Source organism: Hyalella azteca, unplaced genomic scaffold (genome assembly GCF_000764305.2).
Source record: "Hyalella azteca isolate HAZT.00-mixed unplaced genomic scaffold, Hazt_2.0.2 contig5386, whole genome shotgun sequence".
Lineage (NCBI taxonomy): Eukaryota > Metazoa > Arthropoda > Malacostraca > Amphipoda > Hyalellidae > Hyalella > Hyalella azteca.
In genome coordinates this window covers 1,270,610-1,285,045 of record NW_025935579.1, presented here as the reverse complement: position 1 = coordinate 1,285,045, position 14,436 = coordinate 1,270,610, and the positions used below count along the sequence as shown (strand labels likewise).

The following is a 14,436-nucleotide window of genomic DNA, read 5'->3' as shown; positions in this document are numbered from 1 at the left end:
GATGCCTTGTTCACATGGTAATTTTAGATACTGTTAGCATGGTACGAAATTAGCCTACCTTAAAAAGTGTCACTCGGTATAGACTGCAAATAAATAAAGATGAATACAACAAAATATTTAAACAATATTACCGTCTATTGATTGGCATCGCCTTAGCATCATAATATGTAGAATTAGAGACAGGTATTCTTTCCCGTCTTTATTATACGAAAGTATTTCCACTAGCCCTGTAGAGCGTATTTTAATACACGAATTCATTTCTCACACAAAAGCATGAATATGAATATATCAACTTGTGAATTGAAGCGTTAGATCTTATGCGGTTGCTTATACGTACAAAAGGCTACACAGCTGCATTTCGTTGCGCTTGAATGGAGTGTTGCATTAAATGGATGCGAGCACATCCCCTAGTCGTGAGGAATTGCGACATTCTGGTGCATACCGCCACACAGCATTAATTAACATCTCGTCCATCACTCACGAGAAAGAAGAATGATAACAACAGCGCCCTTAGAAAAGGAGCAGTGCCGTCATGAATTTTAAAACGCCAAGGAGTAGACAGCTAATTTCCCAAGATGCGTTGCGATGGCCTAATTTAAAAACGCGGAGTAAATTTTACACTTTTCAGCTATCAACGTACGCCAATTCCATCGATGCCAGATGATGCAGAGAAAAAATATTGTTATGGGAAGAAAGATTATGAACACGATTTTCCTTTTTATCACCTGCATGACTTCTGGACAATTATCAGTGTAAAGAAATCATTATTTACATTATTACTAACGCAACTGCATGAAGGCAGCCAAAGACGTATATTCACAACCTTGGGACATGAATATAAAATGCTATGCATGACGCACGAGTTGAGCTATGACACGACTGCATGACGCATGACTGTACGGGGCAAGGCTCGGATAAGAAAGCTATTAGGGCGCTAAGAGCCCCGGAACTGTCTGGCGCGATATGACTTGACATTGCATCGCCTAAACACTTCATGAGGAACCTATTTGATAGAGCAGCTCATAGGCTGCCACGTCGCATACACGCAGGCATAAATATGCGCGAACATTATTCAAATTATTGTATTGTATATAATTTGTCGCAATTATTGAGGATTATTCATCGTAGAGGATTAGTGGAATCTAATCATCATAAGATTTTTGTCACTATATAAACGACAAAGACAGTAAATGTCGTTACAAATATATAACCAATGAGAATCAACTGCGATATAGTTACTTGATATAAGTGAGTCATAAAACCAAGTGTGCACTGTTGAATTAAGAATTGACTACAACAATTTTAGAATTGTTAGAGAAATATTTTTTTATGTAATAAACACCTTTTGGTCAACGAGCAATGCAAATCGAGCTAAGTACATAGTATATCATGCTAAGTACGTATTTAATGGAAACTAAATTATTGCATAAAGTTATTTCTGCAGTAATTGGTTTACTAAGGCGATATATGACGATCCCAAACCACGACTTTTCAAATTTCCGAATTATGTGACTCTGTTATTTAAGATACAGCACGTCGAAGCGTATTTTATCCTCCGTTTATTACATCAAATCTCTTCAACAATCAAGTGTGACAGTCCAGTCACGTGTGTTCCTTTAGAATCCATATCGTAACAGTTCAGTACAAGCCATGCACTCCTTGAGGTGTGGCTGCATGCTGTCAGTCTGCACAGCAAGAGCCTCATTCTCTAAAATAATTGCCAAAATGTAAATCATTAGATAAAATTATTGAGATTTGCAAGCGAACTTAGCTGAGCGCAGACTTAAAGATGTGGTTTACGATAACAATATTAGTAATTATGGGCACAGAGGTTATTTGTTCGAAACAAACGAACGCCTGCAGAACCTTGCGGCAATTTTGAGGTTCAGCCAAAGTGCAGTTCAACTCACAACTTATTAGAGAATTATAGGGTGATAATGTATGGCCGTCGGTAGACCACCATCGCGACGGCTGAGATTTTACGTTAGAGCTTTCAAGGCGAGCCTCTGAACACGCCGCGGAATAATTTCGTGCTTAATCCGCGCGCGTAGCGGAGCATGTGACGTGTTTACGAAACTAGGGACGAGCTTTCCCTTGAGAGAAATTACAGTTGATCAGGCACGGCCAAATGATGCATTGAGTGGCCGGTGATATTCCGACAATTATTTGACATGGTTAACGAACTTACTGGAAGTTCTCGTCCTGAACATAACGAAGTGGTTACAGATTTACAAGATCGAGGATCACGACTGGGGTGGTGGCCCTACAGTTTATGGGAAAGCGGCACTCCGGGGCTGAGGCACCAAAAAACTTGAATGACCTGATAATGTAAACGAGCACCTAGTCTGAGCATAACAGAGTTAACATTATCTTGGTTTAAATTGTGATTCAATATAGAATGATCAACACAGATCAGCATATGAACTTTAATTATAGAGTTCGGACTTGGGACCATTAATTGACTACTTTGCAAGCACGTACCTCAAGCTCAACTAGACGTAAAAATGAGCTATTTTTATCAAGTATTAGTTCACATAAGAGTGCATTTACTAATGATGTCAGTATAGTTATTTTAAACCACATTCAAGTCAGTACCACTACCGCATATTCAAGAGGAATTGAAAACTTGAAGCATATCTGTAGCATTGCCACTCGATGACCGAGAATCCAGAAGTTGACTCCTGAAGAAAAAAGTGAAGTCAGTCGTAAATTATTGGATTACCGTAAACAGGGATTTCAAAGTCTGCTCTAGGTCGACCAACTCAAAAGCTAAAAAACTGACGAGTCACTGGCTTACAGACATATAATTTATCAGGATTACTTCAGAGTGCGGATCCACAGAAAAGTAACTAGCCTCTAACTCACTCAGCAAGCTAAGGTATGCCACAGAGCACGGCACAAGAATGAGAGGCTACGGTCTAGGTGGACGTACCCAATGACCCACACATAATGTAATGTTCATAAGCACTCTAAGTGAGGAGAATGATGCCTTACGCTATGAGAATTATAACAATTTCAAGATACATCAGTTAGAAGTTAAACTGGGTGCATTATTTTCGTCGAGGGGGCACATTATTATAATTATTAAAAAAATTATAATAAAATTAAAATTATTTATTATTAAAAAATGATTATTATTATCATTGTATTATTTTCGTCGAGAGGGCACGATTCTGGCACTGAGTGCAAGAATCGTCGAGGGGGCACATTAAAAAGAAATATCTCGACTATAATTCCCATGAGTTGTGTCGATGGAGACCAGGAAAAGTTTATTAGAAAGCATTTATTTTCGAGTGACTGATTAAAAAAATAGAAAGTATTGAGAGGAAAAATCAGCATTACATCATTTGAGTATAGATAACCATCATTAGATTATAGTGGTAAAGATCACCATTCGATAACGGTAGTAAAATTACCCTTCGATAATGGTAGTAAAGATTATCATTAGATAATGGTAGTAAAAATCACCCTTAGATGATGGTAGTAAAGATCACCATTAGATTATGGTAGTAAAAATCACCCTTAGATGATGGTAGTAAAAATCACCCTTAGATAATGGTAGCAAAGATCACCATTAGATCATAACGGTAGATTGTAGAGGTCGGAGGGCAACGCGCTACAAGCCTTCACGAGGAGAAAGTTAAGGAAAGAAGGAAGCTTCGCACGCAACGCTTAATTATAATGACATTGCGCAATGCAATGAGTTGCAAATATCTAATCATATTAGTGATAATTAATATTTATTGTCACGGATTCCTGAAACGAGACCGTAGAGAGTGTAGAATACTATATAATGAAGCTATTATAGAAATGTTGAAATGGTATTATTTTCAAAATTACTTTCAGTGATCGGCCTAAAAAAGTCCTTTGGAAAGAAAACTGCTAACAAATTTAGATGGAAATATTTATGAAATAAAATAAAATAGAGAAGATTTAATAGTCAATACTAAATATTGATGTAAAGTATTGCGTGGGATGAGAAGTATTGGCGGGCATCGTACTGAGCACGGCCATGGAATGCACTCTGGTCACGAGCTGTGATATCTGATGGAGGAGCGACCACTGCAGCGGTCCTGACGTTATACGATCGTTAATACACGATCGTCTCGACCTTCCCTTAGTAAAGGGAGAGACTGCTATTTAATCATTAAGGCTTGGACGAGCGTAACGATCGTTAATACACTATCTTCTCGACCTTCCCTTAGTAAAACGAGAGTCTGATATTTAATCATTAAGGCTGGGGCGAGCGTAACGATCGTTATTACACGATCGTCGCGACTTTCCCCTTATAGTAAAAGGAGAGTCAGCCACTTAATTATTAAGGCTTGGTTGGAACCGCTGCGAATGGAGACATAATCTCGAGAGACACATAGCTTAGAGGGTGCTAGCTCAACGTAACATTTTTATTGTGTAATCTCAAGTAAGTTTCAATTATTAATAAAATGAGGGTCAGTCAGAGGCATACAATATAATTCATTCAAAATCATTGAAAAAAAGTTTCAGTGCCCTCAAAAGGTTGATTTTACAAGCGAAGCGAAATAAAAGAAACAAATGCATTCGTGAAAACCTTCAACCGATCCCATAGAACTGAGGTACCTGAAGCAAACAATTCAATTCGAAATCGTACACAAAGAGCAGATAAATTAGGGCACCAGCAGGAGCTGACAGAGATCACGGGCGTCACGACATCGTGGGCTCAGGAGCACGACAGCTGCACGCATCCAAGAAGGCCGTGCAATCTAAATAGTGGCTGACGCAGCCATGCCAGATGACAAGAGAAAAAGGCCAAATCTGCTGATAGGAAAGGTCAAAGCTGGCCACAATTAAATATTTCTTAGTAAATTTGTAATTTGTTGTAGAAATTTTTAATTTTTTAAGTTATTATATGTTGAAAAATATAATAGCTTCAGGGTAATCGTAGATTTTTTACATAGATTTGCCTACCAACGTAATTGGAAAAATTCCACATCGTGGAATTAGGCCGGAAAAAGGCCGATCAGGCAACCCTGAGTTATATATATACACAAACTCCTATGCTTACAGATCAAGTAAGCGTAAATTGCGTAATGATTAACAAGATTTTTTTATCGACTGAGAGTCGGAGTCTGTAGTCTTGAAGCTCTGCTGTTTTCTACAGACTAAGGAACTTTTCAGGGGCCGAAGAGCGACACGTTGCGTTGCTTTTTATCAATGAAGACTCCATGATCCCTGAAAGCTGAACATTTTTTAGCTAAAGCTTTTTTCAATCTGGGAATCTGATCTCAAAAGATATATATGAGAACAATATATTTTCATGTTTTGAAGCCTGAAATAAGATCTCATAACATTGTAGCGCGTGAGCAGCGTGCGCAAGGAAGCCACAATTACATGACAATGCGCACGAAGACTCGCGCACGAGCACGTCAGATAAGGAAGCTTGCGCATTGTCCGGCGCTGCACGCACTCGTAAACACAAGTCGTTGCCGGACCACGACCTGCTCGCAGGCGTAATACAATGCCTCCTAAATCCATCGACACTCAAAATACGAAACAAAAACCAAAATAATACGAAACTCATATTCAAATAAATAACAACAGACAAGACAAATTACATTTTTACATTACAAAATTAATTCAATTAAGACAGCAATCTTTTTCTCCCCAAAATAGGAGTAAGGTCCACCATGAACCTTACAACACATTCAAGAGAGCCACAATGAGTCTTGGAAAACTGCTTTCTCAAATATACTTGTCAGTCGTACGCCATTCTAGTTTAATGTCACGTGCCAAGCATAGCAGAATGAGGCGGAATTGTTCCAGCTATTTCGAGTAACTACAGATTCAATAAAGTATTATTTACAAGCACATAAATAAAGACAGATCAGAGGGAGATTGCTACAGTACATAATTGCGCAAATATTGATCAAGTGGAAACAAATGAAGCCTTTGGAGCGACGAAGGAACTATCAAACAAACACCAATTCAGAAGAGTAATTTAGACGTCGAAAATACCAACATTAATGTTTATGCGGTGCTGAAAATATTAAAAAAATCAGAATTGGAAAATTCATTTTTCGTTAAATCGAAAACGTTACTGATGTCGTTGAAGCGCAACAGAAAATTCAATTCCATGCAAAGTGACCTGGGAAAGACGCCAAGCATGTAGCTATATAGGATTTCCATACTACACTGCTCGAAAAAAAAGTGAAAAAACCGGTCCCACCGGCATTCTAGTGATTGGCCGTCCCGTGAAAATAAACCGTTTCGCCGTTTTTATCAGCTGTTGTACGGGCCTATATAGTGTTAAATTGTAATAAAAACGGCCACACGGTGTTTCTTTTCACGTGACGGCCGGTAGTGAAACGCCGTAATACCGTTTAACGGTGATTTATCGAAAAGTGTACGTTTGCCCGGGCTTTCGTCAAATAATTGCATAATCTGAAATTCTGCATATTGTGCCCTTTAAATAAACGATATAGAAGGCTTTATGAGAAATAATTCTTTAGCGTACAACGCGTGAGACGTGATCAAATAAATGTAATTTATTCAGCTTCATTCGGCAAAACACGTTAAATAAAAGCTACTACATAATGTAACAGCTGTAACCTCATTTACCATTTCAAGTCTTTCATTCTCATCTTTTTCGTGTGCGTGTTGCAAATGTTTCATAATAAATGCTAATCTGGACACTTGTGTGTAAAAAATATACGACTGAATCAAGGAAAACATAAGTACTAAAGAAAAAAATCAACGAAAACCCATTTACTTAAAAAAACACTGCAAGCTTCAAAAAAGAACAAAAACTTTAATGGCATAACTCGATACTTTAAATAGATCACAAATATCAAAATCTGTAGCGCCGCACTCGGGGCCATACGAGGCGCCGAGTGACGGGCTGTCTGCGAGCTTCCTGACGCGGCGGGCGCGTGTTTACCAAGCGTCCAAATGACGCGAGCCAGCCGCCGTCTTCCCAGCATACGCCATATAAACCAACACTTTTATGCCTGGTACTAGTATAATCATAGCTGCTTCGGTATAAGAAAAATGACAAATTATTTACTATGTGTTGATATGAACTCAGAAATTATTATTCAACATTGTGTTTTGCTATCGTCCACGTGTAGCTCCATGCAGTATCTCAGATTTCAGTAATTATCAGTGAGTAGCTGACAAAGCTAGTATCTCAAAAACTATTCGTTGGTATATAATTGCATAAATCTTTACTCACGAACAGAAATTTTACTTACAAGTAGATAACTCATGTCTTCTTTTCCCGCTTAAATCTTGCATAACAAATGTTTACGTAAGTCCCGAATTTCTCGTAGTCTACACAATTCTCTTGTATGATGACGCCAGGTATTTCAGTTCAAGGCGTAATTCAGTGCACGACGTCGTGGTTATCGGTACGAGACTCGGCACTGAGTAAGCCAGCGGCTTAATTAAGAGACAAGCCAGGCAGGACCACCTGGACTTGGTCCTCTGAGACAAGCTCCACAAGTCAGGCTTACAAGTCCCGTGGACTGATAACGCCGCGCGGCCACACGCACTGACAACACATAATTTTTTTCACAATTTTATAAGCAAGAAAATTTCTGCTGTGCAATACGTTTGAAATATATTACTAGATAAATTTTCAATTTGTGGTCCGAGTTTGGAAACAAATGTATGTTGATTAGTCAATAAATGAACAAATTTAGGGTAAGGCACCACGGCATATACAACAAAATTAATCAATTAGAATTATTGTTAATGAGTGTTAATTCCTTCAGTCCGGCAAATGATTTTCTCCTGAAGAGGACGCTTTAATAATGACTATCTCTCGAAAAGTATGCATTAATTATGACAATTTCTCAAAAAAGAATGCATTAATAATGACTTTATCTCGTAAACTTGTAAAGTATGCATTAATTATACAGTTTATCAAAAAGTATGTATTAATGATAACTTTATCTCGAAAAGTATGTATTAATAATGACAATAATTATTAAAATCACTTGTTCGCTTAAATCGCAAGTTAACTAGGAATTTAAAAGCAAAAACAATACCACAAAAATTCAACATACTATTGTACTATTACCTGAAACGTACTCTCAACTTCATGTTTCTGGCTCTGGCCCCGGTATTTTGTATGGTTTGCCCAAAATTCATAATCCAGATTTCAATGTGAAATTTCAATTCCGCCCAATTTTTGCTGCTTATAATACCCCTAGTTTCAAATTTACGAAATTTTTGGTTCCACTTTTGAACTGTCTTACGACAAACCAATATACTGTGGACAACACTTATAGTTTCGTAGATCGCCTGAAGAGTTTTACCAATGTTCAGGAATTGACTATGGCCTCTTTTGATGTAGAAAATTTATTCACTAATATTCCTCTTTCTGAAACCATCGATATATGTCTTAATTCATTGTTTAAAGATGTCAATGACCTTGTCATGGGTTTTAACCGCAATTTTTTCAAATCTCTTCTTGAATTATCTGTGCTAAACTCAATTTTCGTATTTGCTGGCAAGTTTTACAGACAAATTGACGGTTTGGGCATGAGACTTCCACTTACAAGGTGATGCTATAGATAGAACGATGGTCAGATAATTAGTGATTGACTGAGGCATTATAAGGTTCATGTGTTTTCACGAGGCTAACTGGTTGGCCAATTGTCCTCTGGATTTTAAGCCAATTTTCTATAACCGATATGTTGATGATACTTTTTTGATTTTTAAGCATCCTTCACATGTGGGCCTGTTCTTTGACTATCTTAATCTCCAACATAAATCTATCAAATTCACCATGGAGCTTGAATCAAATAATAGCTTGTCATTCCTTGATTGCAAAGTTACCAAATCTGATGGCCGTTTCCAAATTACTTCTGTTTTTAGAAAATCGACCTTTACCGGCTTAAGCACCAGCTTTTTTAGCTTTTGTTCCTTTCGCTTCAAATTAAATGGGATCCAAACATTGATAAACCGCGGCTTTCGCATTTGCTCTACTTTCCTAGCCATGCATTCTGAATTTGAATTGTTGCGCAATATCTTTTCACAAAATGGCTTTCCATCGCACCTGGTGTTTACCCAAATTAAGAAGTTTATGTCCAAGCAATATACTGCAGTTGTTCCCAAGTGTGACAATAGGAAAGTTGTTTACTGTTCTTTTCCCTACTTTGGCCCCGCATCTGAAGCTATGTCAAAGGACTTAAAAGTTTTATTTGCTAAATATCTTCCGGATGTAAATCTTCATGTGTTGCTATAGTTAACAATTTTAGAATCAGCTCGTTTTTCAGGTTTAAGGATACCCTACCTGTTCTTATGCGATCGTCACTAGTTTACAGATATAGTTGTGCGCAGTGCGCATCAGCGTACGTCGGTATGACGTCACGCAATTTCTATACTAGACTGGCTGAGCATAATGGGCAGGAGTTATAGGACGGGGAACCTACTTGCACATACACCTCATTCTGCTGTACGTGTTCATGCTGAGCAGTGCAACACCTCTGTATCCGATAATGATTTTAAAATTCTAGCTTCCGCATCCGGTGTTACTGATCTACGCATTTTAGAATCCCTATATATCTTCAAGCAGAAGCCTAGTCTAAATGCCGCTTTTAGCTCCGTTCCTCTTGAAATAGTAAATAGATAGGCCGTTTACTAGCGTTAATTTCATGTCTTATTTATTTATTCTCCGTTTTAAAATCTAACAGTGCCTTTTACTCTACTACTTGATTGTATTTGTGTTTCTAGATCTGAACTTCTTCTGAACTGAATTTTGTGAACTGACGATGGAGCTGGATTCCGAAACGTTTTCTCTTATAAAGATATGTTGAATTTTTGTGGTATTGTTTTTGCTTTTAAATTCCTAGTTAACTTGCAATTTAAGCAAACAAGTGAGTTTAATAGTTGATAAAAATGTTTCTTAATATGTGAGAAAGAATGAAAATTTCAACTGCCGTTAAACAAAGTTGCGAATCTGGATGACAACTGCCAGGCATTACTGTTGTGTAGATCGCAAGTTAGGAACAAACTGTACTTTCCTTCAAACTTTGCTTCGGACAAAGAACCTATACCTTGCTTTCAGTGTTGAAATAAGATCACAGTTCTCATAACTGTAACATTAAAACTAGTAATGTTGTTGTCAGTTCTTCTGTTGTGCCTATAGCTTAGTTCTGCATGATGATCTAGATTTGCAGTGGGTATAGCTGATTCAAGTGCGAACGTCATTTCCAAACCAATTAATCAGTCAATCGTCATTCATGGATTAATTCTTTGTTAAAGTGCAATTCGAAGATTAGAGTAGATCAATCGTTGCCGTAACTTTTGGTTTTTTGTAAGTGGAATAAAGTCAAAATTTTGCGAGATATGAATGCTACCTGCACTGTCCTTGTCAGGAAGTCACTTAATTATTGTGCCAGTAAACCAAATGACTGGCAAGAATCTATGTCTGAAATTAGCATATAACCGTACAATAAGTGCTCCTAAACCTCGTGACAATCCGGACTGTGTATTTTCCATGGGTAGGCCGTTTACTAGCGTTAATTTCATTTCTTATTTATTTATTCTCCGTTTTAAAACCTAACAGTGCCTTTTACTCTACTAATTGATTGTATTTGTGTTTCTAGATCTGAACTTCTTCTGAACTGAATTTTGTGAACTGACGATGGAGCTGGACTCCGAAACGTTTTTTCTTATAAAGATATGTTGAATTTTTGTGGTATTGTTTTTGCTTTTAAATTCCTAATAATGACAATTTCTCAAAAAGTATGCATTAATAATTAATGGCCATCTCTCAAAAAGTATGCATTAATAATGATCATCTCTTGAATAGTATGCATTAAGAATGACCATCTCTCGAAAAGCATGCATTAACAACTCCCATCACTAGAAAATTACGCATTAATAGGCAGGGAAGGCTCAGGGAACTCGTTACGTAGGCCGAGGCGGTATGGTGCCGAAGCATTAAAGTACGAACTGGCCGCACTAAAGATTCAGCAGCGAGATACGCTAGCGACAACACGAGCAGAGTTTGCAGAATATATGCAGAATATATGTTGACGAGCATCTCGGGATACTTCAGTTAATTGCATACTCCGTAAAAATGACAAAAATTTACGATCATTCAAACAAAAGCTAAAAACACACAAAACGTGATTCAAGGTATTAGCACGCCCATATAGTGGAGGACTAACAGTTACGTAGCTATACACAAAAGTTCATATTAAACTATTATTTGGGATCTCGAAATTATGCAAATCTATGCTCATCGTCTTCTGCGCCACGATAGCGCTGGACATTCAGGCCCCATCGCTGTCAACACCGCCGCATTAACACCGATATTTAATCCTGGGTTTCAGTCGTTGCCTATAAAATTTTCATTGCCTTATGAATAGAAATTAATTATTGATAATTTACAGTAATAATAAAAAGGCCTAGAATCTTTTTACGCCATTAATTAGCGGGCAGCGTCAGAGAAGGCAGTAGTTCACGGATACAATCACCTGTCACTACAAAGATTAATCGACATTGCAATCAAACGGGGAACGCATGCAGACGCACAAGATTCTTTACTGATGTGGGGACACAAAAAGTACGTATTTTCGTTCAAGTATAAATAAAGCTACAAAAAAGACGATCTGGGATGTGTCTGTAGTGTAAGAGCTCGTATAACTCGTCGTCACTTTTTTGTATTTTAAATTGAGTGCATTTAGTTATGATTCAATCCTAAGATTATAAGCGAGATGGAAAATGGAAAATAGAAGCATTCAAGCGAAACGCAAAGTGGTTCATTTGAATGTTATTTATGCAGAAGTTTATTAGATAACATGTAAAAGGGCGATCCGGACTGAATGCAATGGTGTCCATTATACTCAAACGAAGAGTAATTAAGAAGATGCGCTCACTTGATATTAAGTAGAAGCAAAACGAACGACTAGGAAAAAGCGGTGTGGTGATAGTGACCTACACGCAGCGTGCCACGGGCTGTCTTCTGTAGGCTATAAAACAAGCTTATCTGACGTCGGCTGGTCCACTTGTTCACAGACTGCTATTCTGAGAGGGCATGTTCGTACTCTAATTAGTTTTTATATACGCGCATGTCACTTAAATTTTACCAACTCAGAAGAATATCCGCTTATCCATGTTCGGTAAATCATGCTCAGCCTTTACTGCATGCAAACCCATGCCAATTAAGCCAGTACATCAATTCAAAATAATACAATCTAAAAAATACCGCGCGTTAAAAATACTTTATGGTCGCTGATAAGGCGCTCACACAATTTTTTTGTTGTACGAGGGAGAGAAAAGCAAATGAATTATGGATAATAATATTAAGTGACGCAATGCATCATGACGTAAGGCGGGAGCCTCTCTATAGCGTGACCGGTCGCCCGGGCCCCTTGGTTGCGTTTGTGTATTCATACACCGCATAAAAAAGTGTGTGTGCACTGTGCAGTCTTAAATGCAATAAGAGTTTGAGGGCCTCGACAACGATTGGTAGCCAACAAACGAGAAAATGTCCAACAGCTGAAAGAAATATTTATGCATCATATTATTTCAATTACATTGCTTTTTAGTGTCCAGCTCGTTTGCCAGGTCCAAAATATCTTACAACAAATTAAATAGCTTGCAAAACACGAGTGTGTCTGTGTGTGACCCCCAACGCGGGCCTCTACGCGACTATAGCGGCTTCGCTGCATGTCTAGTTATATGAATATTTCCGCCTTTGTATGAACTTTCCTGCATGCATCGCTTGGGTTATCCATTTCATTGACAAATATATTCTTCGGCCAATTCATATTTATGACCAAGACTTATAGCTTACATGGGCAGAAGATAGCTTTGAACTACATTAGTTGTGATCTATGCATATGTTATATGTACTTTGCATGGACATGCAGTTCCTAGCAGCATATCTAAATTAAGCCTTCATGCATGAAGTTTTGGATCAAGTCCCTCCCGTACGAGACTGCAACACACGATGACACAAAAGTTAGGGTTTCGTTAGCATGTATGGATCAGGATCTGTGTACTTCTTCATCGCCATGAGCGCTGAGCCAGAGGCTGCTGATCAAGCAATTTGCCAGTGAAGCAAATTTCCTTTCAAGCCAGCAAGAAGCGGTGTATCAAAAAAGAGCAATATAATAGGGATTGAGGATTTAAATTTGTTTCTAGGCTGAAAGTTCATATCTAAACAAATAGGTATAGCTGGACCTTTGCATGTAAGTTCTGTCTTAACATGAAAATACAGTGAATCACTGTGAAACTCAATTGATTATGTTATTGTCATGTATATAAAATAATAATTAATTAAATAGCGCGCGGGAACTTTAAGGGGTGGTTTGAGAGACTGCACAAATTAGAGAAAAAATTGCGTGTCACACTGTAGGAAAAAATGTCGCGAAACTTCTCAAAAAACTGCAAATTGTACCGAACACAATTTTAATCACAATAACTTTATCCGGCTATTACGATGAAAAAATATAACTCACTAAACTCAGTACTCACTGCAGTGAGTGACAGAGAGAGCATTTTCTCGTCGACGAAAACGTGAAGTCACGGACAGACAGACGGACATGACGAGCACAATAGCGCCTTTTTTCTATAAATGAGAAAATACGCTAAAAACGCGATGAGCTCTATATGAACATAAGAGAAGCCCCTGTCGTTTAAAACTTGGACCGGTCACGAGCAAGCGCGCAGCCCAGAAATAACGTCAACTAATTACGCACGCAGCTAGCGTGCTGACGACACAAAAGTTTATATAATACAGCTAAGGATGCGTCAAATAAAGTGCAACTACAAGATGATCTTGATCGGTTAGTTGACTGAGCTGATACATGGCAGCTGCGGTTTAATGCTGACAAGTGTAAAGTACTTCACCTCGGCAGGAACAATGGCCAGCAAGATTACAGTATGAAAAGACATGGTTGCAACGAGATCCAATACACTTTATGGACTGATCAGACGCACCTACGAGTTCCTATATTGTGGATGCAGAAGTGATGATCGAAGCTGTTATTTGTCGCTGTTGCACACCCGGACCTAGGTTTGGAAACGCTGTATGGTCCCGGATGCTTGAAGAGGATAAAAATTCACTCGAGTGTTCAAAGACGTGCAATAAGGATAATTCCAGGCTGAAAGGGCTTATCTTATATGAAAAAAATATGAAGCTCCCAAGTCTCTGTTAACGACGTCTGCGTGGTGACCTCATTGAAGAATACCTACGATTTATACAAGGTCCCATGAAGGAATACTAGAATTTGAAACAAGAACCATCACCAGCTATATAGTGGCCACGGTATATAAGCTTAAACAGACTGCGGTGCAAATAATCTACGCAATAACATTTTTTCTCGCTTCGATTCACCAACATGTGGAACGGCCTCGCTGATGCTATTGTTGATCGACGCTCCCAGTCAAGAATTAACTAGACAGTGCTATGCCAAAGTATATGTTTAACACTGAAATACC

General features: G+C 38.2%; 1 protein-coding gene across 1 annotated transcript in view; it reads right to left on the bottom strand.

Annotated features, from left to right (window-relative positions):
- Positions 1–14,436, bottom strand: part of LOC108668909 (laminin subunit alpha-2) — a 74,285-nt gene that overhangs the window by 15,661 nt on the left and 44,188 nt on the right. The gene's annotated exons all lie outside the window — the stretch shown is intronic.